The sequence below is a fragment of the Mus musculus genome, chromosome 7 (assembly GCF_000001635.26).
Source record: "Mus musculus strain C57BL/6J chromosome 7, GRCm38.p6 C57BL/6J".
Taxonomy (NCBI): domain Eukaryota; kingdom Metazoa; phylum Chordata; class Mammalia; order Rodentia; family Muridae; genus Mus; species Mus musculus.
The window spans coordinates 40,092,296-40,118,449 of record NC_000073.6 but is presented as its reverse complement, the minus strand read 5'-3'; positions in this window follow the sequence as shown (position 1 = coordinate 40,118,449).

Below are 26,154 nucleotides of genomic sequence, written 5' to 3'. Positions count from 1 at the left end.
CAGAGACAGGCTGACAGACCCCTGAAGCTCACTGGACAGCCAGCCTCACTGAATTGATGGGATCAGCAAGAGACCCTGTCCCCAAAATTTGATCTCTTCCACTCCTGAATGAGAAGTTCCACAAAGAAGCTGTGTCTTCATAGGCTGATTGACTTATCAGAACTGCAGTGATCTGAATAGGTTGTTGGAATGTTGCAAGTCCAGAGCCTAATTACAGTTTATCTTGGGCTATCTTTAGCCCCATAAATAGCCATTCCTGAACTGTTTCTGTGTGGGACCTAACATCCTATGTCTAACAGATAAACATCTTTTGTAATGTATTAGCTTAGCACACCAGTAGATTCCATTAACCCACAGGCTAAGAACACTATCAGATAGCATCTCAGGCCTATAGCTGAGGTTTCTCCACATAGCTGTTATCCACCTCTCTGGTGCTCCTAGTAAAGTATTTGAAAGGTGTCTTTATTGTGACTTTATGCATTCTTTTACTATTAAAACTCCACAGGACTGCTTCCACGTTAGAACACGGAATCTGAGGTAACTTAAGTCAGTGTTCCTGGGCCATAGCTATTCATAGCTGGCTCCAGAATAAACCATCTCTTATCCTTTCTGAGATGAGAGTGATGTTTTTGCAATGACATACTCCAGATGCTTAGTCCCCCAGGGCTCTGCAGACCCAGATACTAACTTCCTCCTGGGAGTGGCTCTAGGTAATGTCTCTGCCATCTCTAACTTTTTCTAAGACCTGAACATTTGTTCTAGGAAAAAGACTTGTGAGAGCTTTGGGGAGAAAGGTTCCTGGGATGATAGCACCTGCTGGACAGTGGCTGTGCTGGAAAGTCTGCTAAGAACATCCCACAGCCCTAGAAGTAGTACATTGACACACTTCATCTTGTGCATCTCCATCATAGATCTTCCAAAGCAGATGTTACTATCTTCCTTGCAAGGGAAGATGAAGCCAGGCATGCTAGTGCTCTGATACACATGAAACAGTCAAGGAGTGGCCAAGCAAGAGTAGGCTCCCTGTATGCTAAGGCCAGGCTTTTCATTTTGTGAATAAAGAAAGAGATGGAAAATAGGGCAAAGTCTGCGTGATAGGCCTGACAAAAATGAAGATATTCTTATAAGACACTAATAGTGTCTCTCCAGAAATCAAAGTGTTGGAACACTGGGCCCTAGGAAAAAAAATGAGAATTTCAACAAGAATCTCATACTGAGAGAAGGAAAAGATACAATCCAAAGGTACATGACTACAGGAAAATTACTTGCAGTATGTTAAAGCACCTTAAAAATGAAACGAAAGCTATATTGACCACGGGTGAGGGGGTCTGTTGAGTTACTTTTCTCTTGTTTCCTATTGAAACCCTACTCGCATGTCAGGATCTCAAAGATGGCTTGGGGGCCTGGATGGCTATTGTCATTGTATCTCTTTGCCCCTTTTCTTATTGCAGCATGGTGAATAGATATTAATATTTCAATATTAATTTGACTCCTTTAATTTCCTTGCTGAGGATGAATGGCTGAATCTGGCTCTGTTGGGGCCCAGACTGATTCCCCCATGTTTGGCAACATCTGTGCTAAAAGTATTAAGCAGAGGAGAGAAAATTCCATGCAGAAAATGAAGAAGCATCCATTTGGACTTTGGAGACTGGATAACAATTTATCCCTAGAAGGAGAAAGATTTGAGTGCCGCAGGCAACATCCCATTTATTTTATCCAGACCATGTAACTGTTTGGGTACAATCGGACCCTGTTGAGAGGTATGTAAATCCAGAGTAAATATTGCTCTGCTTCACTCTGCTTCAAACTCAGAGTCCATGGATAATGCTTTTCTCGGTGCCATAAACACTGTGAGGCTTAGAGTATGAACTCATATAAAGAAGCTCATTGAATACTCACAGCAATCACTGTTGAGGTGTAGCTGTTCCCTCTAGGCACAACCTGAGCAGTGTAATCAAAAAAGCAGAGCTGTTGTAGTGATCTGCAGAAGAGCTGCAGCCAGTACATTAAGAATATTATTGGGGATAGCCTGATCTCTGGTAATGTCAAAGAAGCTGTTAACATCCTTTTTGGAAGGATGAGGAATGCTCATCAGAATCCACTTGAGTTTCTAGTCACTGCTCCTTTGTACAATAGCCACACATGGTCTTAGGAGGTACGAGAGAAGGCTAGAGGTGAAAAGATGACTGAAGGGTGGGTCCATGGTGAGGCATACCTTCCCCTTAAGGGACCAACCACATGATAGTATGGTATAGAATAGAATTTATTCAGGGCATGGGGAGGGGAGTTGAAGGAGTAGAAATAGAAAAAGAAAGACACACACACACACACACGCAGAGAGAGAGAGAGAGAGAGAGAGAGAGAGAGAGAGAGAGAGAGAGAGAGAGATCAGCCATGTGTTGATTGGAGGGAATGGGGAGAGAACGGTAAGGAGGTAAGGAGCTAGTGAACAAAACTAGAGCAAGAGAGTGAGGAAGGGGCAAGCAGCCCCTTTTATAGTGAGTCAGGCACACCTGGCTGTTGCCAGGTAACTATGAGGCAGAGCCTAGACAAAATGCCAACAATAATTCAGTATCGAACACTAATAAATTCATTGGTTCACCAAACTATATGTGAACAAGGTTCTTTCTTCAGTTTCCTAGCACCCTGTGTACAGGACAAGAATAGACATTTCTTTTATCTCCCCAGGAAAAGTCACATGATAACTATAAAGTAGAGTAGTTTCATCAGAGTCTCACTGTAAGAGAACAGAGGCCCTCCAGGCAACCAAGCCCTAAGCAAAGAGATTGCATGCAAGGCAAAAATGCATCCAACTCCCCTGACACCCAGGGCTTAGAGGTAGCCTAACTACTGTCATGTAATATATATCACAAATTAACTAAGCCCTCTTTACTACCCAGATAGAGAGTAACCCCTGTCATGTAGAAAAGTCACATATCACATACCTCCACTTGCATCACATATATTATGTCACACTAAGCCTGCTTACTCTTAGTACAAGACCTCCCTTACCTTGAAATCACAAGGGAAAGACATTTTGATTTGTCTTGTGGAGCTCCCATAGTGTTGCTGCTGCTGCCATTGATAATTCCAGTCTCACGGTCCATTAGATGACCCCATCTTTTCTTCTCCCTAAACCATAACATTCATAATTAATTCTTTTTTTTTCCATTTTTTATTAGGTATTTAACTCATTTACATTTCCAATGCTATACCAAAAGTCCCCCATATCCACCCACCCCCACTCCCCTGCCCACCCACTCCCCCTTTTTGGCCCTGGTGTTCCCCTGTACTGGGGCATATAAAGTTTGCAAGTCCAATGGGCCTCTCTTTCCAGTGATGGCCGACTAGGCCATCTTTTGATATATATGCAGCTAGAGTCAAGAGCTCCGGGGTACTGGTTAGCTCATAATGTTGTTCCACCTATAGGGTTGCAGATCCCTTTAGCTCCTTGGCTACTTTCTCTAGCTCCTCCATTGGGAGCCCTATGATCCATCCATTAGCTGACTGTGAGCATCCACTTCTGTGTTTGCTGGGCCCCGGCATAGTCTCACAAGAGACAGCTACATCTGCGTCCTTTCAATAAAATCTTGCTAGTGTATGCAATGGTGTCAGCGTTTGGATGCTGATTATGGGGTGGATCCCTGGATATGGCAGTCTCTACATGGTCCATCCTTTCATCTCAGCTCCAAACTCCGTCTCTGTAACTCCTTCCATGGGTGTTTTGTTCCCAAATCTAAGGAGGGGCATAGTGTCCACACTTCAGTCTTCATTCTTCTTGAGTTTCATGTGTTTAGCAAATTATATCTTATATCTTGGGTATCCTAGGTTTGGGGCTAATATCCACTTATCAGTGAATACATATTGTGTGAGTTTCTTTGTGAATGTGTTACCTCACTCAGGATGATGCCCTCCAGGTCCATCCATTTGGCTAGGAATTTCATAAATTCATTCTTTTTAATAGCTGAGTAGTACTCCATTGTGTAGATGTACCACATTTTCTGTATCCATTCCTCTGTTGAGGGGCATCTAGGTTCTTTCCAGCTTCTGGCTATTATAAATAAGGCTATGAACATAGTGGAGCATGTGTCCTTCTTACCTGTTGGGGCATCTTCTGGATATATGCCCAGGAGAGGTATTGCTGGATCCTCCGGTAGTACTATGTCCAGTTTTCTGAGGAACCGCCAGACTGATTTCCAGAGTGGTTGTACAAGCCTGCACTCCCACCAACAATGGAGGAGTGTTCCTCTTTCTCCACATCCTCGCCAGCATCTGCTGTCACCTGAATTTTTGATCTTAGCCATTCTGACTGGTGTGAGGTGGAATCTCAGGGTTGTTTTGATTTGCATTTCCCTGATGATTAAGGATGTTGAACATTTTTTCAAGTGCTTCTCTGCCATTCGGTATTCCTCAGGTGAGAATTCTTTGTTCAGTTCTGAGCCCCATTTTTTAATGGGGTTATTTGATTTTCTGAAGTCCACCTTCTTGAGTTCTTTATATATGTTGGATATTAGTCCCCTATCTGATTTAGGATAGGTAAAGATCCTTTCCCAATCTGTTGGTGGTCTTTTTGTCTTATTGACGGTGTCTTTTGCCTTGCAGAAACTTTGGAGTTTCATTAGGTCCCATTTGTCAATTCTCGATCTTACAGCACAAGCCATTGCTGTTCTGTTCAGGAATTTTTCCCCTGTGCCCATATCTTCAAGGCTTTTCCCCACTTTCTCCTCTATAAGTTTCAGTGTCTCTGGTTTTATGTGAAGTTCCTTGATCCACTTAGATTTGACCTTAGTACAAGGAGATAAGTATGGATCGATTCGCATTCTTCTACACGATAACAACCAGTTGTGCCAGCACCAATTGTTGAAAATGCTGTCTTTCTTCCACTGGATGGTTTTAGCTCCCTTGTCGAAGATCAAGTGACCATAGGTGTGTGGGTTCATTTCTGGGTCTTCAATTCTATTCCATTGGTCTACTTGTCTGTCTCTATACCAGTACCATGCAGTTTTTATCACAATTGCTCTGTAGTAAAGCTTTAGGTCTGGCATGGTGATTCCGCCAGAAGTTCTTTTATCCTTGAGAAGACTTTTTGCTATCCTAGATTTTTTGTTATTCCAGACAAATTTGCAAATTGCTCCTTCCAATTCGTTGAAGAATTGAGTTGGAATTTTGATGGGGATTGCATTGAATCTGTAGATTGCTTTTGGCAAGATAGCCATTTTTACAATGTTGATCCTGCCAATCCATGAGCATGGGAGATCTTTCCATCTTCTGAGATCTTCCTTAATTTCTTTCTTCAGAGATTTGAAGTTTTTATCATACAGATCTTTCACTTCCTTAGTTAGAGTCACGCCAAGATATTTTATATTATTTGTGACTATTGAGAAGGGTGTTGTTTCCCTAATTTCTTTCTCAGCCTGTTTATTCTTTGTATAGAGAAAGGCCATTGACTTGTTTGAGTTTATTTTATATCCAGCTACTTCACCGAAGCTGTTTATCAGGTTTAGGAGTTCTCTGGTAGAATTTTTAGGGTCACTTATATATACTATCATATCATCTGCAAAAAGTGATATTTTGACTTCCTCTTTTCCAATTTGTATCCCCTTGATCTCCTTTTGTTGTCGAATTGCTCTGGCTAATACTTCAAGTACTATGTTGAAAAGGTAGGGAGAAAGTGGGCAGCCTTGTCTAGTCCCTGATTTTAGTGGGATTGCTTCCAGCTTCTCTCCATTTACTTTGATGTTGGCTACTGGTTTGCTGTAGATTGCTTTTATCATGTTTAGGTATGGGCCTTGAATTCCTGATCTTTCCAAAACTTTTATCATGAATGGGTGTTGGATCTTGTCAAATGCTTTTTCTGCATCTAACGAGATGATCATGTGGTTTTTGTCTTTGAGTTTGTTTATATAATGGATTACATTGATGGATTTTCGTATATTAAACCATCCCTGCATTCCTGGAATAAAACCTACTTGGTCAGGTTGGATGATTGCTTTAATGTGTTCTTGGATTCGGTTAGCGAGAATTTTATTGAGGATTTTTGCATCGATATTCATAAGAGAAATTGGTCTGAAGTTCTCTATCTTTGTTGGGTCTTTCTGTGGTTTAGGTATCAGAGTAATAGTGGCTTCATAAAATGAGTTGGGTAGAGTACCTTCTACTTCTATTTTGTGAAATAGTTTGTGCAGAATTGGAATTAGATCTTCTTTGAAGGTCTGGTAGAACTCTGCACTAAACCCATCTGGTCCTGGGCTTTTTTTGGTTGGGAGACTATTAATAACTGCTTCTATTTCTTTAGGTGATATGGGACTGTTTAGATGGTCAACTTGATCCTGATTCAACTTTGGTACCTGGTATCTGTCCAGAAATTTGTCCATTTCGTCCAGGTTTTCCAGTTTTGTTGAGTATAGCCTTTTGTAGAAGGATCTGATGGTGTTTTGGATTTCTTCAGGATCTGTTGTTATGTCTCCCTTTTCATTTCTGATTTTGTTAATTAGGACTTTGTCCCTGTGCCCTTTAGTGAGTCTAGCTAAGGGTTTATCTATCTTGTTGATTTTCTCAAAGAACCAACTCCTCGTTTGGTTAATTCTTTGAATAGTTCTTCTTGTTTCCACTTGGTTGATTTCACCCCTGAGTTTGATTATTTCCTGCCGTCTACTCCTCTTGGGTGAATTTGCTTCCTTTTTTTCTAGGGCTTTTAGATGTGTTGTCAAGCTGCTAGTATGTGCTGTCTCCCGTTTCTTCTTGGAGGCACTCAGCGCTATGAGTTTCCCTCTTAGAAATGCTTTCATTGTGTCCCATAGGTTTGGGTACGTTGTGGCTTCATTTTCATTAAACTCTAAAAAGTCTTTAATTTCTTTCTTTATTCCTTCCTTGACCAAGGTATCATTGAGAAGAGTGTTATTCAGTTTCCACGTGAATGTTGGCTTTCCATTATTTATGTTGTTATTGAAGATCAGTCTTAGGCCATGGTGGTCTGATAGGATACATGGGACAATTTCAATATTTTTGTATCTATTGAGGCCTGTTTTGTGACCAATTATATGGTCAATTTTGGAGAAGGTCCCGTGAGGTGCTGAGAAGAAGGTATATCCTTTTGTTTTAGGATAAAATGTTCTGTAGATATCTGTCAGGTCCATTTGTTTCATAACTTCTGTTAGTTTCACTGTGTCCCTGTTTAGTTTCTGTTTCCACGATCTGTCCTTTGAAAAAAGTGGTGTGTTGAAGTCTCCCACTATTATTGTGTGAGGTGCAATGTATGCTTTGAGCTTTACTAAAGTGTCTCTAATGAATGTGGCTGCCCTTGCATTTGGTGCGTAGATATTCAGAATTGAGAGTTCCTCTTGGAGGATTTTACCTTTGATGAGTATGAAGTTTCCCTCCTTGTCTTTTTTGATAACTTTGGGTTGGAAGTCGATTTTATCCGATATTAAAATGGCTACTCCAGCTTGTTTCTTCAGTCCATTTGCTTGGAAAATTGTTTTCCAGCCTTTCACTCTGAGGTAGTGTCTGTCTTTTTCCCTGAGATGGGTTTCCTGTAAGCAGCAGAATGTTGGGTCCTGTTTGTGTAGCCAGTCTGTTAGTCTATGTCTTTTTATTGGGGAATTGAGTCCATTGATATTAAGAGATATTAAGGAAAAGTAATTGTTGCTCCCTTTTATTTTTGTTGTTAGAGTTGGCATTCTGTTCTTGTGGCTGTCTTCTTTTTGGTTTGTTGAATGATTACTTTCTTGGTTGTTCTAGGGCGTGATTTCCGTCCTTGTATTGCTTCTTTTCTGTTATTATCCTTTGAAGGGCTGGATTCGTGGAAAGATATTGTGTGAACTTGGTTTTGTCGTGGAATACTTTGGTTTCTCCATCTATGGTAATTGAGAGTTTGGCCGGGTATAGTAGCCTGGGCTGGCATTTGTGTTCTCTTAGTGTCTGTATAACATCTGTCCAGGCTCTTCTGGCTTTCATAGTCTCTGGTGAAAAGTCTGGTGTAATTCTGATAGGCCTTCCTTTATATGTTACTTGACCTTTCTCCCTTACTGCTTTTAATATTCTATCTTTATTTAGTGCATTTGTTGTTCTGATTATTATGTGTCGGGAGGAATTTCTTTTCTGGTCCAGTCTATTTGGAGTTCTGTATGCTTCTTGTATGATCATGGGCATCTCTTTTTTTATGTTTGGGAAGTTTTCTTCTATTATTTTGTTGAAGATATTAGCTGGCCCTTTAAGTTGAAAATCTTCATTCTCATCAATTCCTATTATCCGTAGGTTTGGTCTTCTCATTGTGTCCTGGATTACCTGGATGTTTTGAGTTAGGATCCTTTTGCATTTTGTATTTTCTTTGACTGTTGTGTCGATGTTCTCTATGGAATCTTCTGCACCTGAGATTCTCTCTTCCATTTCTTGTATTCTGTTGCTGATGCTCGCATCTATGGTTCCAGATCTCTTTCCTAGGGTTTCTATCTCCAGCGTTGCCTCGCTTTGGGTTTTCTTTATTGTGTCTACTTCCCCTTTTAGTTCTAGTATGGTTTTGTTCATTTCCATCACTTGTTTGGCTGTGTTTTCCTGCTTTTCTTTAAGAGCCTGTAACTCTTTAGCAGTGCTCTCCTGTAAATCTTTAAGTGACTTATGAAAGTCCTTCTTGATGTCCTCTATCATCATCATGAGAAATGTTTTTAAATCTGGGTCTAGATTTTCGGTTGTGTTGGGGTGCCCAGGACTAGGTGGGGTGGGAGTGCTGCGTTCTGATGATGGTGAGTGGTCTTGATTTCTGTTAGTAGGATTCTTACGTTTGCCTTTCGCCATCTGGTAATCTCTGAAGCTAGCTGTTTTAGTTGTCACTGTTAAGAGCTTGTTCTTCAGGTGACTCTGTTAGCCTCTATGAGCAGACCTGGAGGGTAGCACTCTCCTTAGTTTCAGTGGGCAGAGTATTCTCTGCAGGCAAGCTCTCTTCTTGCAAGGCAGGTACCCAGATATCTGGTGTTCGAACCAGACTCCTGGCAGAAGTTGTGTTCCACTCACTAGAGGTCTTAGGATCACGTGTGGAATCCTGTGTGGGCCCTTGCGGGTGTCAGGCGACTCAGCTGGCAAGGTAGCCCGGGGCTCGAGTGGAGTGGAAGGGGTTTGTGCCCCAGATCAAGCCCGGGTAGCCTGCTTCCCTATGTACCGCAGTCTCAAGTTCCGCGCGATTGGATTGGGGCAGGCACTGTGGTCCACTCACCAGAGGTCTTAGGGTCCCGTGGGGAGTCCCGTGTGGGCCCTTGCGGGTGTTGGGCAAGACTCTGCTGGCAAGGTAGCCCGGGGCTCGAGTCTCGAGTCGAGCAGAAGGGACTTGTGCCCCAGATCAGGCCCGGGTAGCCTGCTTCCCTATGTACCGCAGTCTCGAGTTCCGCGCGATTGGATTGGAGCAGGCACTGTGGTCCACTCACCAGAGGTCTTAGGGTCCCGTGGGGAGTCCCGTGTGGGCCCTTGCGGGTGTTGGGCAAGACTCTGCTGGCAAGGTAGCCCGGGGCTCGAGTCTCGAGTCGAGCGGAAGGGACTTGTGCCCCAGATCAGGCCCGGGTAGCCTGTTTCCCTATGTACCGCAGTCTCGAGTTCCGCGCGATTGGATTGGGGCAGGCACTGTGGTCCACTCACCAGAGGTCTTAGGGTCCCGTGGGGAGTCCCGTGTGGGCCCTTGCGGGTGTTGGGCAAGACTCTGCTGGCAAGGTAGCCCAGGGCTCGAGTCATAATTAATCCTTAAGGGAATATTCATAGGTTAGTGCTTTTTTCATTGTTTTTCCAGGGGAACATCTTAATTAAAATAGCTGATTTCTCTCTTTGTGACCCTACAAGTACAGTATACTGAGTAACGGGGCACAGGGGAGCCACCGATCAAGGAAACACGGTGCTCCATGCATAGGAAGCTTCATAAGAGTGGTGGGGTCTGCAGCATCAGAGAGTGCAGAGTGCAGCATCACATTCTGGAGCTTTCTCTGCTATCTGAGATGGAAAAGGAAGACAAGCATAGTCAAGAACGGTGGACCAGAGGAGATTGCTCAGTGGTTAAGAGCACTTGCTGTTCCTACCGAGGACCTGGGTTTGACTCCCAACCCTCATGAAGTTTATAACCATTTGGCTACATTAGGAAAAGAAATAGCAAGATCCAGTGACCACCCGCACCATATCTACCTGTGAAGTGTGTATCCAAGGTTCAGGATGTCCAAAATGCACTAAGAGAGTTACACGTGCCCCAGGATAGCTATAGATGCAACCCAGCACAAAACAATAAACTCACTTCCATCACTGGAAAGAGAGGCCCATTGAACTTGGAAACTTTATATGCCCCAGTACAGGGGAATGCCAGGGCCAAAAAGTGGGAGTGGGTGGGTAAGGGAGTGGGGGGGGAGGGTATGGGGACTTTTGGGATAGCATTGAAATGTAAATGAGGAAAATACCTAATAAAAATATTAAAAAATATTAAACTATTTTTGTTATTTAAAAATAACTCAACTACATTGTTTCTGCATATGAACTGTGTATATAGTGTGATGGTTTAAATGAGAAAGGTGCTTCCATAGGCTCACATATGTAGACATTTTTTTCCTTGGTGGCATTTGGTGTAGAGGTTAGGGAGAAATGGAGCCTTGACTTAGGGAGTATTGCACTGAGAGTTCACAGCTGGTTTGTTCTCTGCTTGGTGTTTATAGTTGAAGATGTGCCTTCTCAGTTCCCTGCTTCTACCACAATGCCTGCCTCTTACTGTGCTGCCTTCATCCAATGAGGAACTCACTCTATCCATCAGAAACTGTGATCACAAATAGACTCTCTCTTTTCTAAGTTTCTTTTGATCATTGCTTTGGTTAGCTTTTGTCAACTTAGCACAACCTAGAATCATCTGGGAGGTGGCAATACTAACTGAGGGAAATCTTGTATCAGGTTGGTCTGTCCAAAAGTCTGTGGGGGGATTTCTTGATTATGATTCATGTGGGAAAGCCCAGCCCACTGCGAGTAGTACTAACCCTGGCCTGATGCTTCTAGTTGTATAGGAAAGGAAACTGAGTGAGCCAAGGAGAGCAAGCCAGGAAGCTCTATGGTCTCAGCTTCAGTTCCTTACTCTTGGTTCCTGCTTGAATCTCTGCTCTAGCTTCCCTCGGTGATATACTGTGATGAAGAAGTTCAAGGCAATAAACCCTTTCCTACCCGAAATTGCCTTTGGTCGCCATGTTTATCACAAAAAAAAAAAAAACAGAAAAGGAGCTAATAAAACAACAACATCTTATTGCACTTTCACAAAATAATAATAATAATAATAATAATAATAATAATAATAATACATACCTTCTATTGGGCTGGAGGTTGAACACCCTGGATTAAATGAATGGCTCAAGGCAATTCTTCATCTACTGTATCCCAAAGAAGCCAAAAAGTTGGATACTTCTAGTTTAAATAGAAAGCAATAGGTATGAATACCTAAACAGCCCTGGTCAGGGTATTGTCCCACTCACTCTCATTGTCTAGACTCCAGTCTTTTCTATACGGTTCTGAAAGTTAACAGAACCTTGTGAAGTTTCTTTGGGGAAACAAGTTTTATCTCTGGCTGACTCCAGACTTAAGCCTTTTCTTTGTCTACCCTTCATTAATCTCCTGGAGAAACTCATCGTTCTTAATAGCCATTGTTTCTATAGTCTAGAGTAGCATAGGACTCTCTCCTAGTAAGATCTTCTTTCCAGTCAGCACAACTTCCGGAGTATATGAGTCTCCTGAAAGGTGATGGAATTCAAGAGTAGATGATCAGTGACCAAATGAGACCCAGAAAACCCTGAACTAGGGAATCATAAGAAAAGGAAGAGTTCTAACATAGCATGCTTAGGGGGAAGGAAAATATACTCCAACGAAGGGAGTAGACATAAGGGAGCATGACAGTCACTGTGACTCTGCAGCCATACAGTATGACACCAAGACTCCACAGAAGGACAGACGGAACATGAAGACAGTGTAGGAAGGAAAAGAGGCTCTTTGTTTCAAGATTAGCTTTGCCTTCCTTGCTGACAGACACCTGTGATAAAGCTGACATTGCCTATGGAGATTAAAGACAATAATCTCTAATTGCCTAGGTCTACTCCTCGTTAATTTTAGCCCTACTCTGCATTATTTCTTTTGATCTGCTAATTTTGTGTTTAGCTTATTGCTTCTTTTCTAAGACTTTGGGGTATATTACTAGGCTATTTGGCATCTCTCTTGAGTTTTTAGTACAGCTATTAATAACTAAGCTCTTCATCTTTAAAGCTCCTCACTATACTCCACAAATCCTTCTGTGTTTTATTTTTGTTTTCAAATGTTTAAAAAATGTTATAATTCTACCGGTCCTGATTTCTTCAATGAATCGTCGATTATACAAAAATATATTAGTGCTCAATCTCCATGTATTCTTAGTTTTTAAACAATCAACAAAGCAAAGAGTTAGTTGTTTAAAAGTGATGGGGTTAGTGTTGGAGAGATGGCTCAGTGGTTAGGAGTGTATGCTGATCTCGCAGAGGACCTAGGTTTGGTTCCCAACATCAGCATGGTGACCCAAGTTGTCTGCAACTCCAGTTCCAAGGTATCGTATGCCTTTTCTGCCACACATGTGGTGTGCACATATATACACAGACAAACACTAATGCGTGGAAAATGGAAGTAAACCAAAAATAAGATAAAAAGATAGGATTTGAAAAACCTTAGTCAAAGTAACTAAAAAGAATAGAGAGACAATATAAACAAAGTAACAAAATTAGAGACAAGAAGGAAGACACTGCAGCATATATCTCTGAAATCCACAGAGCTATTATGGATTATAGTGCAATAAATTAAAAACTTAAGACAAATTTCGAGATAAAAATGACCTATGAAAATTTGACAAAAATGAAAATAAAAAATTTGACAAAGAAGAAAATAAAAAATTGACAAAGAAAGGTTAAAAATAAGCAGATCAATAAAGAATAGGGTAGAATCTGTTATAGTCTTTGAATAGAGAAAAACCCGAGACTGTATGGATTAGCTGCTCAATTCTACAATACCTTAATGACTCAGTATGAATCAGAGTTGAAATTTATTTAGAGTCATCATAAAGATTAAGCTTAGGCATTAATATAAAGAGGATGCTATTGTGCTATTCTACAACATAGAAAGGAATAGTTTTAAACCAAGCTAATATCACCCTGATACCAACATTGACATAAAAGAAAAACTATAGAGCAATGTACCTAAAGAACACAGACATAAAAAGCTTCTACAAAATACATGAGATGGGAATTCAGCAACACATTAGAATGATTGTGCATTATTTTGTTTCATTCCAGGATGCAAGATTGGGTTGGAATATATAAAGCAAGTAATATATCACAGCATAAAAACAGAATTTAAAGCAAAAATTCTATGATCAGGTGCATAAAAGTCCTATGACAAAATTCAATATCCCTCAAGTTTAAAAAGCCTGAAGATCTACCTATGGAGATGGCTCAGTGGTTAGGAGCACTCATTGTTCTTGCAGAAGATCCAGGTTGGATTCACAGCATCCAGGGTAGCTTATAGCTACCCTGTATAATTCTGTAACTGTAGCTCCAGAGGATCTGATATACTTTCCTGGGTTGCACAAGCACCTGCATACATGTAATACACAGCACACACACACACACACACACACACACACATGAGAGAGAGACAGAGAGATACATAAAAATAAAACAAAGTTTTTTTTAAAAATGACCAAAGAATATGGGAACAGGAGCTCATAACCCAACCCAATAAAGACTAAAAGCAATCTATGACTGGATGGGTTAAATCTGAGAGCATTTTCTCTTAAATAAGATAGGCGACAAGGACATTTCTTCCTGAACTCTTATTCAATATAGTGCTTGAAATTTTAGCAATGGTGATAATGGAAGAGAAAGAAATAAAGAAGGCAGAACTAGAAAACAAAATAAAACAGAAGTCAGCTTTAAAGGAAAACAAAGTAGGCTTAGAATGTATACTATTAAGGGAGGTCACCAATCTCAGAAAAACAACATCAACAAAATAATGCACATTTTTCCTCATATGGGGATTTTTGCCTACAATGAACACATGTACATAGATAAGCAAGTGTATGCGTGGGTACATTATAGAATGTAGAAATGAGAAAAAGGAATGTTGGCATTAGATGACAGGCGATGACCAAATGCAGGTAATAAACACATAAGTGGTGAAAGAGGATAGAAAGCTAATTGTTTTTCTAAAAATGTTTAACTTTGTTATGGATTTTCCATTTTGTGGACATGAGAGCATATGAAATAATTGACCATTGTGTTAGTTACTTTTCTGTAGCTGTGACAAAAATGCCAAGAGTTTACTAGGGTTGACAGTTCCAAAGGTATAAGAGTCCATCATGGTGGCAAGGCCCGGCAGAAAAGTTTCTCACTATATTTCCCAGGCTGTCCTTGAACTTGTAGTACTCCTGCCTCTGATTCCTTAGGAATGTAGGCCCTGATTCTTTGTTGAGTGACTTTTTCATCTCTCATCCAAGTTCACATTGAATAAACGATGCCAGCCACAATACTGTAAATTTCCTTCCCTGGACTCTAGCAGCTAAGCCACATCTGTAGCTTCCTGACAACTACTTCGGGATAGATGGCAGTTCATCTGCAATAGATAACTTCTGCAGAGGCAGCAAGATGACTCATTCAGAACAATAACCTTGTAATTCTCCTCCTAGGCCACCAGCCAGGCTCTTTTCTAACCATAATGAATTGCGAAATACATCGGCCCTTAAATTTGTTGTGTTTCAACCTTCCATGTTGATGCATTGCTATGGAATCTTCCCTGTGCATGGTACACCATGTCTTTGAGGCCCTAAATTGTAAGGAATGTTTTAGAATTGATCAATTTGCAATTTCCACATTGGGAGAAGGTGAAGTCTTCTTGGCTGTGAGCACGGCTTCTTCTCACAGGCAATTATCCCTTTCTGCATAGATCTACCTTGTGCAAGCAGCCCTTCATAAATCTCTTCATTTTTATTATTCTACTTACAATATACTGACTACTGTACTTTATTCATAAATAGCTATGATTTTGCTTTGAGGCCAGATCATGGACTGGGATAAAATAGTCATGAATAATGTTGAAAGCAAAATTGCTAGAATAACAGATGTCAGAGCGACCCAATTTTTTTTTCTCCTTCTTCCATTTCTCCTTAATTGGCAAGGCAGATAACAGTAGGCTGCTTCTCTCAGGCTCAGCATCTCATGCTTGCTTTCTCCCCTTGTAATTTACAACTCCTTTGTTATTTTCCTCTAAATGGGGTCAGGCTTGACTTCTATGCTCAACCTTTGGCTTAGCATAAATCAGCATCAATTTCCCTGCTTCTGATTATGTGTGTGCACACGTGTGTGTGTGTGTGTGTGTGTGTGTGTGTGTGTGTGTGCGCGCACGCGTGGGTGTGCAAGTGTGTGTAAAATGGGTAGCAATGGGTTTCCTATTGTTTTCTATAATATGTATTTATGTCAGACCTACAAGGTAAAAGCAAGATTCGATCTCAAGCAGAACATTTTATAAACCAGACTGCACAGAAAGATGGTTCTTGCCGGGAACCCAGAATAGTCTCGAAATAAATCTGACAACAGTACGGAGAGGACTCAAAGTAACAATATGCTGAAAATAACTTTGCTCAGAATTTTTCTTATGGATTGGAAACTATTCCAAGTCAATCATGTGCATGTTAATCAGGTGGTCTCCTCCTGAGCTGGGCTACCAGCCTTTCACTAGTGTATTCCATGTAAGCTCCCTAATGCTGGCCTATTCACCCAGTTCTCTTCTTACTTTTTATTTGAGATCGTATCTTATTAAGTGGTACAGGCTAGCCTTGAATTTGTAATCCTCCTGCTTCTTGTTCCGAAGGAACTTGTACTATCAGCCAAGTTATCCATGCCAGGGAATCGCCATGTCGTCAAATAATTCAACCTATCTTTAGTGTAAATGATAATTTAATTTACTCACATGGCTTTGCCCTATTCATTCAAACAGGATAAATTCCAGACCCTATAGGACCCCATTGATCCCATGAACATTTTTCAGAACTACACCTCCTTAACAGATTTATCACTGGTGTGGTTCTTATGTCTGACAGAATCTATACCATCACCACTCATGACAGCCCATGCATTTGTTACTGCTCCTTGAGTTCCAGTTTAAGGTGTCTATAGAAGTCCTTTACTTCTGAACACTCTGAGAAGCTGTAGCAGGCCATACCAGCCAGCAATTGTTCTTCCCTATTTCCTACATAACAGGATCTCTCCTGCCTCTTGGGTCTCCATCTCTCTGGTAAGGACAATGGGATGGAAATGAGTAATAGAAAGGAAAGAACAGGGAAGTCAGAATTACTGACAGAGAAACAAATCCTAGCTAAGTGGACTTCAGAAAGTGGTGCCAGTTACTCAAAGAACCTGGGATGATTTTATGTATGTTTGTGTGTGTGTGTGTTTATTATAAGCACTAATGTACATAACACTTCTAGTATGGCATGTCTGACATATGGAATATGTTCAATAAACACAAAACAAAGCAAATGTGGGAATAACTCTTTTTGTTTGGCATAACAACAACAACAACAACAACAACAACATCAATAATGATAATCTACCTAAGACATTACCAAATACTCCCAGATATAAACTCTGTGCTTGCTTTTGATCTTTGAATTATTAAAAGACGGGAGCTTAAATTATCACAGATGTGTATCTTTTACCTTTTGATTGTGTTATGAGAAAACCTAAATCTTGGCTTGAGCCCAGTCATCCATTTATTTGACAACATATCATATATAACCTTTTGATGTGTTTGTACAGATATGCTAAAATTACAACAGCTGCCAGGCATGGTGGCGCACGTCTTTAATCCCAGCACTTGGGAGGCAGAGGTAGGTGGATTTCTGAGTTCGAGGCCAGCCTGGTCTACAAAGTGAGTTCCAGGACAGTCAGAGCTATACAGAGAAACCCTGTCTCAGAAAAAAAAAGCAAACAAAAATAAAATAAAATTACAACAGAAAGAAAGGGTGTTTTTTATCTGTCTATGTATATGAGTTCATGGTGGTGAGAAGTTAAATTAGGGGCCAGAGATCACTGGCTGATTTTCCAGAAGACCTGGTTTCAATGACCAGCACCCACATGGCAGCTCAAAACTATCTGTAACTCTAATTCTAGGGATTTGATGCCCTCTTCTGGCCTTTAAGGGACCAAACATATATACACTATGCAGACAAACATGCAGACAAAAGTCATGCACATAAAATCACACACACACACACACACACACACACACACACACACACACACACACACACATATATATATAAAGTTAAATTGATTGCATATATGTGGTGCATGAACCTCCATGCAGACACTCATACACATAAAATAAAAAGAAACAAATCTTTTTAAAATACTGTTTTTTTAAAAGTTAAACTATTCTCAGGCTTATTAATAGCATACTAATTTACATTGCTCTCAATTGTGGCTCAGAAGAGACACTTGCTGTCAGTTACAGCCTTTTTGGTACTTCCATGCAGAATTTTATTTATTTATTTATTTATTTATTTATTTATTTATTTATTTATTTATTGGGGGTTTTTTGGTTTTTTATTTGTTTGTTTTTTAATTAAGATGGGTTTTTTGTTTCTTTGTTTTTTGGGTTTTTTTTTTAAAGATTTATTTTATGTATATGAGTACACTGAAGCTATCTTCAGACACACCAGAAGAGGGAGTTAGATCCCATTACAGATGGTTGTGAGGTACCATGTGGTTGCTGGGAATTCAACTCAGGACCTCTGGAAGAGCAATCAGTGCTCTTAACTGCTGAGCCATCTCTCCAGCCCACGTGCAGAATTTTAAACAATATGTTTCTATTTTGATGGTCTTTCTATTTGATGGCCTATTCTGAACGTCAGGTTTGCCCTCAGTCACACTACACAGGCTTAAGAGTGTCTCATGTTATCATCCACCATATCCCCTCCAAATGCGTTATTCTGTCTTGTCAAACCTTGAATAGTTTATGTACAAACTGGAAACCAGAAGCCATGTCACTAGTACAGCTTTCACCTAAGAACATTTCCTTCACTTTCCCAAAAAGCCACACTGGCAATCCTTTTTCTCGAGTTTCTTTGTGTGCATGGGTCCCACTGAGGGTATCGCTTTTGACGGGCCAGAACGTTACACTTGAGCTTCACCCCTACCTAGCTCATCTGCCTTTCTCTTATAGTAAAGCATCTCCAGAAACCGCAGCCCGCTGTGGAAATCTCTCCTAAGTACAAGTAAGCAAGCCATTGGCATTTCATTAGTCTCATTGGCATGAGGGTAACTCTCTGCTTAATAGCCGCTTTTGTCTTCAATCGCCTGTTTGTCCTTCACCATCCTCAGACCTCTCTTCATCATCACCCATCACCCACCCTTCCCTTCTCTTCTTTCTCAAGTCACATCCTTGCACTGCCTCGGGTCATCAACTTACAAAGAGGGAACTTTCCATTTGGCTCAGGGTTTCATAGATTTCATCCTGGCAGGAAGCATGTAGCTGAGATGACCCCCTACGGCAGACAAGAAGATTAGCTCCCCCTACAAGCAGTAACAAGACAGGAAGGGGAGAGGATTTCAATATTCCCTTCAAAGACATGCATATAATTACCTAGTACTTCCAAATAGACCCCACCTTGTAAAGGTGGGGTACATTCATTCGCTTCTTAAAAACCTGAGGGAGAGCTGAATACCTCGGCAAGATATGGCATTCTAAGTGTGAATGATTTCTCAGCTGATTGCTTTTGTTTTGTTGTTGGTGGTGGTTTGGGGTTTTGTTGTTTTTTTAAGGCAGTGTCACTATGCACCCCAGGCTGGTCTGTAACTTTCTATGTAGACCATCTGCCTGCCATGGCTTTTTGAGTGCTGTGTGATCAAAGGTGTGCTCCGCCGTGCCTACTCAATCTTCACTCCTAATAGTAAAGGCCTTTTCCATAGGTAATGGTATAACATCCCTGGTTCCTCTCCACTAGACACTTTCATAGTCTTATCTTTATCCCATTATTTAAAAACAATCTTTTACAGCTTTTTATATGGGTCTGTTACACAGGGTCTGCAATTTCGGTTCTGGGCTTCGTGGTTTTGTTTTGCTTTGTTTTTTGTGTTTTTGCTTTTGTTTTGTTTTTAGCAGGGAGGCTTTGGGGGCTCTTATCACTGTGGTGACATGACGGTGATAGATCCTTTACTACCATACAGTGATGTACATGTAAATGCAAGGGTTTAATCCATCTTTATTGGTCTATTATCTTTTGAGACAGCATCTTACTGTGTCAATAAAAGCTTGTTCAAACTTATAACAATCCTCCTGTCTCTGCCACTCAAGTGCTGGAATTGTGAGCTTGTACCACCATATTTTTAACCATTAAAAATGTAACAAATTTAAAAGGTACATTTCTTGAAATCTTTAAATTATAAGGAAAACAAAACAAAATAAACAAACAAACAAAAAAAAAAACCAGAAAGCTGGCTTTGCAAGTCACACAAATACTGAGAACCCATGAGCAATTGAATGCCACACTCCCCTTGCTGTGGCTACCACTGCACTGTGTCAACTAGGTACCTCGAGTCTCAAAACAACAGCAACAACAAAATATGGGGGGCCACACCCTCTCCAGTGTACTTCTAGATTCGTTTCTTCCACAGATGTCTCATTTTCTTTTCTTTTTGTTAACTTTCATCCATTTTTATCTTTTCCACTGGATAAGTTATAAATACGCACCTGTGCAGGCATCCTATTGTCTTGTAATATAAAGAGCTTCTCTGACTTCCTACTATTACTCTCAGAGATCTTCTGCTAGATTCTAGTGTTTTGTTTCTCATATCACCTCTGCTATTGCCTTTGTTTAAAAATTAATCCCATTGTTGTCATGGGATGATGCGGATTAGAAAACAAAGGCAAAGAATGTTTTGATCCGCCATCTTGACTGTTAGGTTTTTTTTTTTTTTTTTTTTTTTTTTTTTTTTTTTTTTTGCTGTTTGGTTGGTTGGTTGGTTAGGATTTTGGTTTGAGAAGGGGTTTTAGGGTTTTAGTTTGCTTTCTAGTGCTGTGACCAAAAGCAACTTGGAGAGGAAAAGGGATTATTTGGCTTGTACTTGTCACAGTTCACCATCCATGGAGGGAATTTAGGGGAGGGTTAAAAAAAAAGAACCTGGAGCAGGAACCAAAGCAGAGATAACAGAAGAATTCTTGCTTACTATCCTGCTCTCTTGGCTTGCGTAAGTTGATTTTTGGTACAACCCAGGACCTATTACCTGGGATTGGCACTAGCCACATTAATCATGGATCAAGACAAAGCCACATAGAATTGTCAACAGTCCAATCTGATGGAGGCGTTTGCTCAGTTGAAGTTCCCTCTTTCCAGATGACTTTAGCTTGTGCCAAATACACACATACACACACACATACACAGAGAGAGAGAGACAGAGAGAAAGACAGAGACAGATAGAGAGACATATAACGTTTCCCAGGATGTTCATCTTTAACCACAAATACATAAATTATTAAACACCTGTAAAAACGCTTAAGATTTAACTGTTTAATGAGTTAGGGAACCCTAATTACATCTACTGCATTCATGCACCCTAGTCACTGTAATGATGTGGACAAGAAACACTTGCTAGATTCTCTGTGTTTCTCTCTGACACACCACTCCATCCTTTGCATGAATTATCTTTTTTGATGCTCATTACAACTGAGATTGTTATTACCATTATCATTTCTTTCCTCTAACAAAGAAACAAAAGGTCACAGAGAATAATAATTTCCTCAAAGACACATAGTTAAGAAGGAGCAAGATGACATTTGAGTGCAGATGACCCAACCTCAAAGTTAAAATTAACATCTTACCAGGCTACATTATAACATCACAGACAACAGAAAGCTCCTCCTGAAGTCCTTAGATAGGACTGCCAGTGCTAAAGTATACACATGGAAAACAAATGGAGTCTGGTGTTTAAAAATAAAGGAATTATACATCAAAGAAAGGCTCTGTCAAAATAGAAGGAAAAAGACACTAAATAGCTTTTGTATAAGCTGAGTCATTACTGATCTTCCCAAGGCCAAACATCTGACCTCATCTGAGTGCAAAGCCAGTAAATACTATGCATGTACTCTGAGATGTGTCAACCTGTTTATCCATTTATGCAGTCGCTAATGGGTTCATGTATTGACTCATCTCTAGAATAAGTATTTGTTTTAACTGCCATGACCACACTGTGCTAAGTGTTATTCAATTGCTTTCATATCTCTCAACCGAAGCCTGGAACACAAAACACAAATATGATTCCTCTCTGTCTCAGAGAGACATCTCTTTCAGTATGCTTTGAATGAGAATGAAGGCACATCCTGACTTAACAGTAAACAACTCTGCTGATATCAAATGGGCTTACTTTTTCTCAGCTATAGATATTTCCAGAAGTCAAACATATTTTTTCTTCGTAGAAGGAAAAATATATATACATATATAAGACCTCACCTGTCAAGAACCTAACTGGAATACAAAGCAATGCAGAGCTGGAGGCAATGAGCCACATTGCTGCAGCTGAGAATGCATCTGGAGAGAGGTCCCGCTCTCTGGACAGTGATGGCATGAATTCCACTGTAAAACACTATCTCCAGCCTCAAACCCACAGACTCAGAGCAGAACAATGATGTCTCACAACAGAGAAGAGGGGAGTTTGTCTTAACATGCTACTGAAATTTAGTTCACATTTCTCCTTCTAGTATCCCTCTGACCCATCAGTTACTCTGAAAGAGTTCAAGATAGAAATGGACACAAATTGCACTTGCATTCAATTTCACCTATGATAGCCTCCAGCTGAAGCTCCAGGGTTTACGTAGGAACGGGTAGCCTAGATTCTGAGTCCAGTGTCTTATGTTTGCAATATGCAGTGGAGGGAAACTGCACATCTGCGATCTGGGAACATGGCCTTTTTATATAATCCCATTCTCTGCAGACCGAGACTCAGTGCTTGCCTGTAGGTAAAGCTTCTTCAATTGCATCAGGCAACCTGTTATAATCAAGAAAGTCCCACTGAAGCACAGAGCTCTGCATCTGCACACCTGACTTCAGATCCTTCCTTTCTCGAAGATTAGAAAAGTCACGTGATTACATGGAGTGAGACAAGATATCAAAGGAGTTGCTACACTATTCACATTGTCATTGCTGGCTATTCAGAAGGCCCGTTCACCTGTGATAATGCCACCAAGTCACACTAGCCAAGAGGCCGCCACAGATGCTCACTGTGAACAGGATGGCTAGGAGAAGTAGTCAGGGATGTCACCCTAGGATTAAACCTGTTTAGCATGAGAACTTGTTTAGAGTCTCTAAAGGGAATGAATGTCTGTTATTCTATGGCTCCCTTTAAAACACTCAGCAACCAAGGAGCTAGGAGAGGACAGTGAAAGCTGGAGAATTCAAATTGCCTCTCTCAGTAATAAGTACTATGGAGTGCCCAGAATATAGCAGGTAGATGTGGAAGGGTTATAGGAAGTAGGAGAGAGATAGCTTCTGTCTCAAGACTTTCACACCCATGATGGATAAGAGGAGTTGAGGTTCAAAGATGAAGTGTCCCCCAAAGGATCAGGTGCTTCAAGCGTGTTTCCCAGCTGGTGATGATCCTGAGAGGTGAATGTATCACAAATCACAGAGCCCTGGTCTAACCAAGGGATTAACCCTTTGATGGACTGACCATTTGATGGTGTTGTTGGGAGGTGATAAAAACTACGGGGTTGGGTCTAAGCAATGAAATCAAGTCACTGGGTATGAGTGTCATTGAGGTGTCATGGATACATATTTTGTTCCTAGGCACTTCCTGCTTCTGACCACCGTAGGGTATGAAGCTTTATTCACTTCTGCCATGAGGTCTCTGCCTTGTCACGGGCCTAAAAATCTATAGAACCAGCTGTCCATGGACTGGTCTCTGAAAATGTGTAGCAAGATTATAAATCACTTCTTGTAGGTGCTTGTCATTGCAGTGACTATTAATGCAAAGAATAAAGAAATTTTAAGAACTAGAATTATTTTTAATAATGAGGCATGCTATAAAAAATGTCATTATGTTAAGATATAGGCCAGAAGCAGAGCTGCTATTGAAAGATCTCTACGGAAAGGAATATATAGAGAAGTGTCACTGAACTGACTCCTTAATAGCAAAGAGAGGCTAGATAGGCAAGAGGGATGATGTAAGGAAAAAACAAGATCAAAGGTCTTAAGGACGTGGTAGACTAAGGGCACAGGAGAGAAAGAACATGGGATTGAAGGAATTGCCAAAACCTGAGCCACATCCAGAGAATCATGGGGGACCAGTAGGCTTGTTCGGATTGTTGGAAGAGAGCTAGTTACCTGGGGTCAGATTTGGATGGGTAAAAGGAGTTAAACAGGCTGTCTGGAAAGAAACAGAAGACTGGGAGCGTGAGGACCAGGTGATTTGCTCATGAACAGAAGCAGGCTCTATTTTGCTCTTAGACTAGAGATAATTTCTGGGCTCCAGATTCCCTATTGTTAATATAGAGGAAAGCATTTCTGGAAATTGTATAAAGAATAAGCATGTAAGAAGGAAATGATAATACCACTTAAACATATATATATATATATATATATATATATATATATATATATATATATATGTGTGTGTGTGTGTGTGTGTGTGTGTGTGTGTGTGTGTGTGTGTGTATGGATATATAATGAAAGAGTGATTTTCCATGACACTCAGATCTCCATAAGAGAGAGAACATGCAGGAACATGAAGTGTTGGTCTTTCTGGGTCTTCCCTACATGGAGTATAGTGCTATTATTAGAAGCTATAGGTTGCCAAATAAAAAACCCAGGCCAGCTAGAATTTCCCACAGTTTAAGTGCTGACATGGAAGCTTTCTCCATGATACCTCATATCAGAAGGTGCTATGCAGACTGTTGGAGAAGAAAAGAAAAGTCTTACCAAGATGTTAATCTTGTGAGCTATAATAATGACTGGCCTAGAAAGCTACACCCAAGGAGACAACAGTGGCATGAATGTTACAGGGTAACCAGTTACTTTTTTTTAAAAAAAAAGGATTTAGAGCCTGATCTACATGGGAAAACACATGTAGGGGAGAAATTCAAGAAAAGCCTGTGAATGGAAATCTCATAAGGGTAAACCTACTATTATATTTTGCTAAATAAACATAGTATCAAACTGCATCCTAAATATGCATCTTTATTCTTTAAAGCAAACACCCATACCCACAGATTAGTGTACCTCTCGGTCTTCATCAGAGGAGTGTCTTTGTACAGTGGACAGAGACTCACACCTAGTCAAATTGTGGAAAATAAGTGTCTAGGAAGTGTTCAGGCAGAAATAGGACATCTACATTACAAACATCTTTACAGGGCTCAGGGGACATTGTTGAAAAGGTAAGAAAAAGACTTTAAGAGAGACAGAAGTTTGGAATGCCTAGATAAAATGATGTCTTCTGCATGCAATATAACTGCAGCATTCGTGAACCCATGGCAGATATGGCTGCACCACAAAATTAGGCAAATCAACAATCTAGCATGAATGAAGAGCACATGAGACCCAACTCCTAGTTGAGAAACTCTTGACAGTTGATGACTCCACGGCAAAGGAGAGTCGGTTTTCTTTAGGCGGGGGGACCGTGGTAAGTCAACTATATAGTAGTATATGGCCCCACACTCATGACTATGAGTAGCACAAATTGGATGCAGTGGGAAAAAAAAACCAACACAAAAAAAGAAAATACGATGTTGGGAAGGGGATGCAGAGAAGGAACCTGAAGTAGCTGGAAAGGTGAGGGGTGAATATGGATAAAATATAATGTATGCAACTGTAAGCATGCATGAAATGCTCAAATAATATTTTTTAATTCTATCAAGAGGAAAAGAGAAAGAGAGAGAGAGAGAGAGAGAGAGAGTAAAAGCTTCCAATGCCCTTCCCAGAGGAAAACTGGAAGTCAGAATGGAGTCTGTTTTCTCATGAGCAGATCATGAAGTGAGGATAGATTAGACTAGCACTGTGTATATGGGGCAAGCGTGGTTGTTGGAGGGTATGTGTGCCTATGCCTGCATTGGAAAGCTGTGGGACTCTGAGAAGCTATAGTCTGCTCTCAGGTATGGTGTCCAGATCCAAAGCGACCTGAACAATAATTTTGCCCAACTCAGTGATGTGTCATAAGAGAAACACAAAGGGAAAACTGGAGAGTGGATCACCTTCCATTTAAGTAGAACAGAGATGAGACTACCCTGAAGCTTGAAAGAGCAAGGGATATCCAGCTAGATGCACACGAGAATCCGTGGAGGGGGAAAGAGCAAGGGATATCCAGCTAGATGCACACGAGAATCCGTGGAGGGGGAAAGAGCAAGGGATATCCAGCTAGATGCACACGAGAATCCGTGGAGGGGGAAAGAGCAAGGGATATCCAGCTAGATGCACACGAGAATCCGTGGAGGGGGAAAGAGCAAGGGATATCCAGCTAGATGCACACGAGAATCCGTGGAGGGGGAAAGAGCAAGGGATATCCACCTAGATGCACACGAGAATCCGTGGAGGGGGAAAGAGCAAGGGATATCCACCTAGATGCACACGAGAATCCGTGGAGGGGGAAAGAGCAAGGGATATCCAGCTAGATGCACACGAGAATCCGTGGAGGGGGAACTCCATGCAAAACTGAAAACACCATCAATGATTGAAAATATATATGTTAGAAGACAGAAGTTGGATAGTGATGGTGAGAAAGATGTATGGAGCTCTCCCCCACTTCCCAACTCCTGGGATTCAAACTCCTAGTCTCATGCATTCAGAGCAAGTGCTCTAACACTGAGCTATACTCCAAAGTCTTTTACCGGGGGCATTCTGGTACTTTTATTAGTAGTATGTTAATAATATTTCTCCAGTGTATGAATTTAGAAGCTAATTCTGCAAAGTTGTCCTGTGTTTGGACAGAGCGGAATGAAGTAGGCTTCTACCTGAAGCCAACATGCTGCTCTCTTTCATTTCTCCTTTCAGCCTTGAGGATAGCTGGAAGAATGTGCTCCCAGCCCTCAGTGTGTGTATTGGGTGAGATTGAGCAAACAGGTAGACTAGAGAGGAAGGATCTCCCGGCAGGAATGAAACAG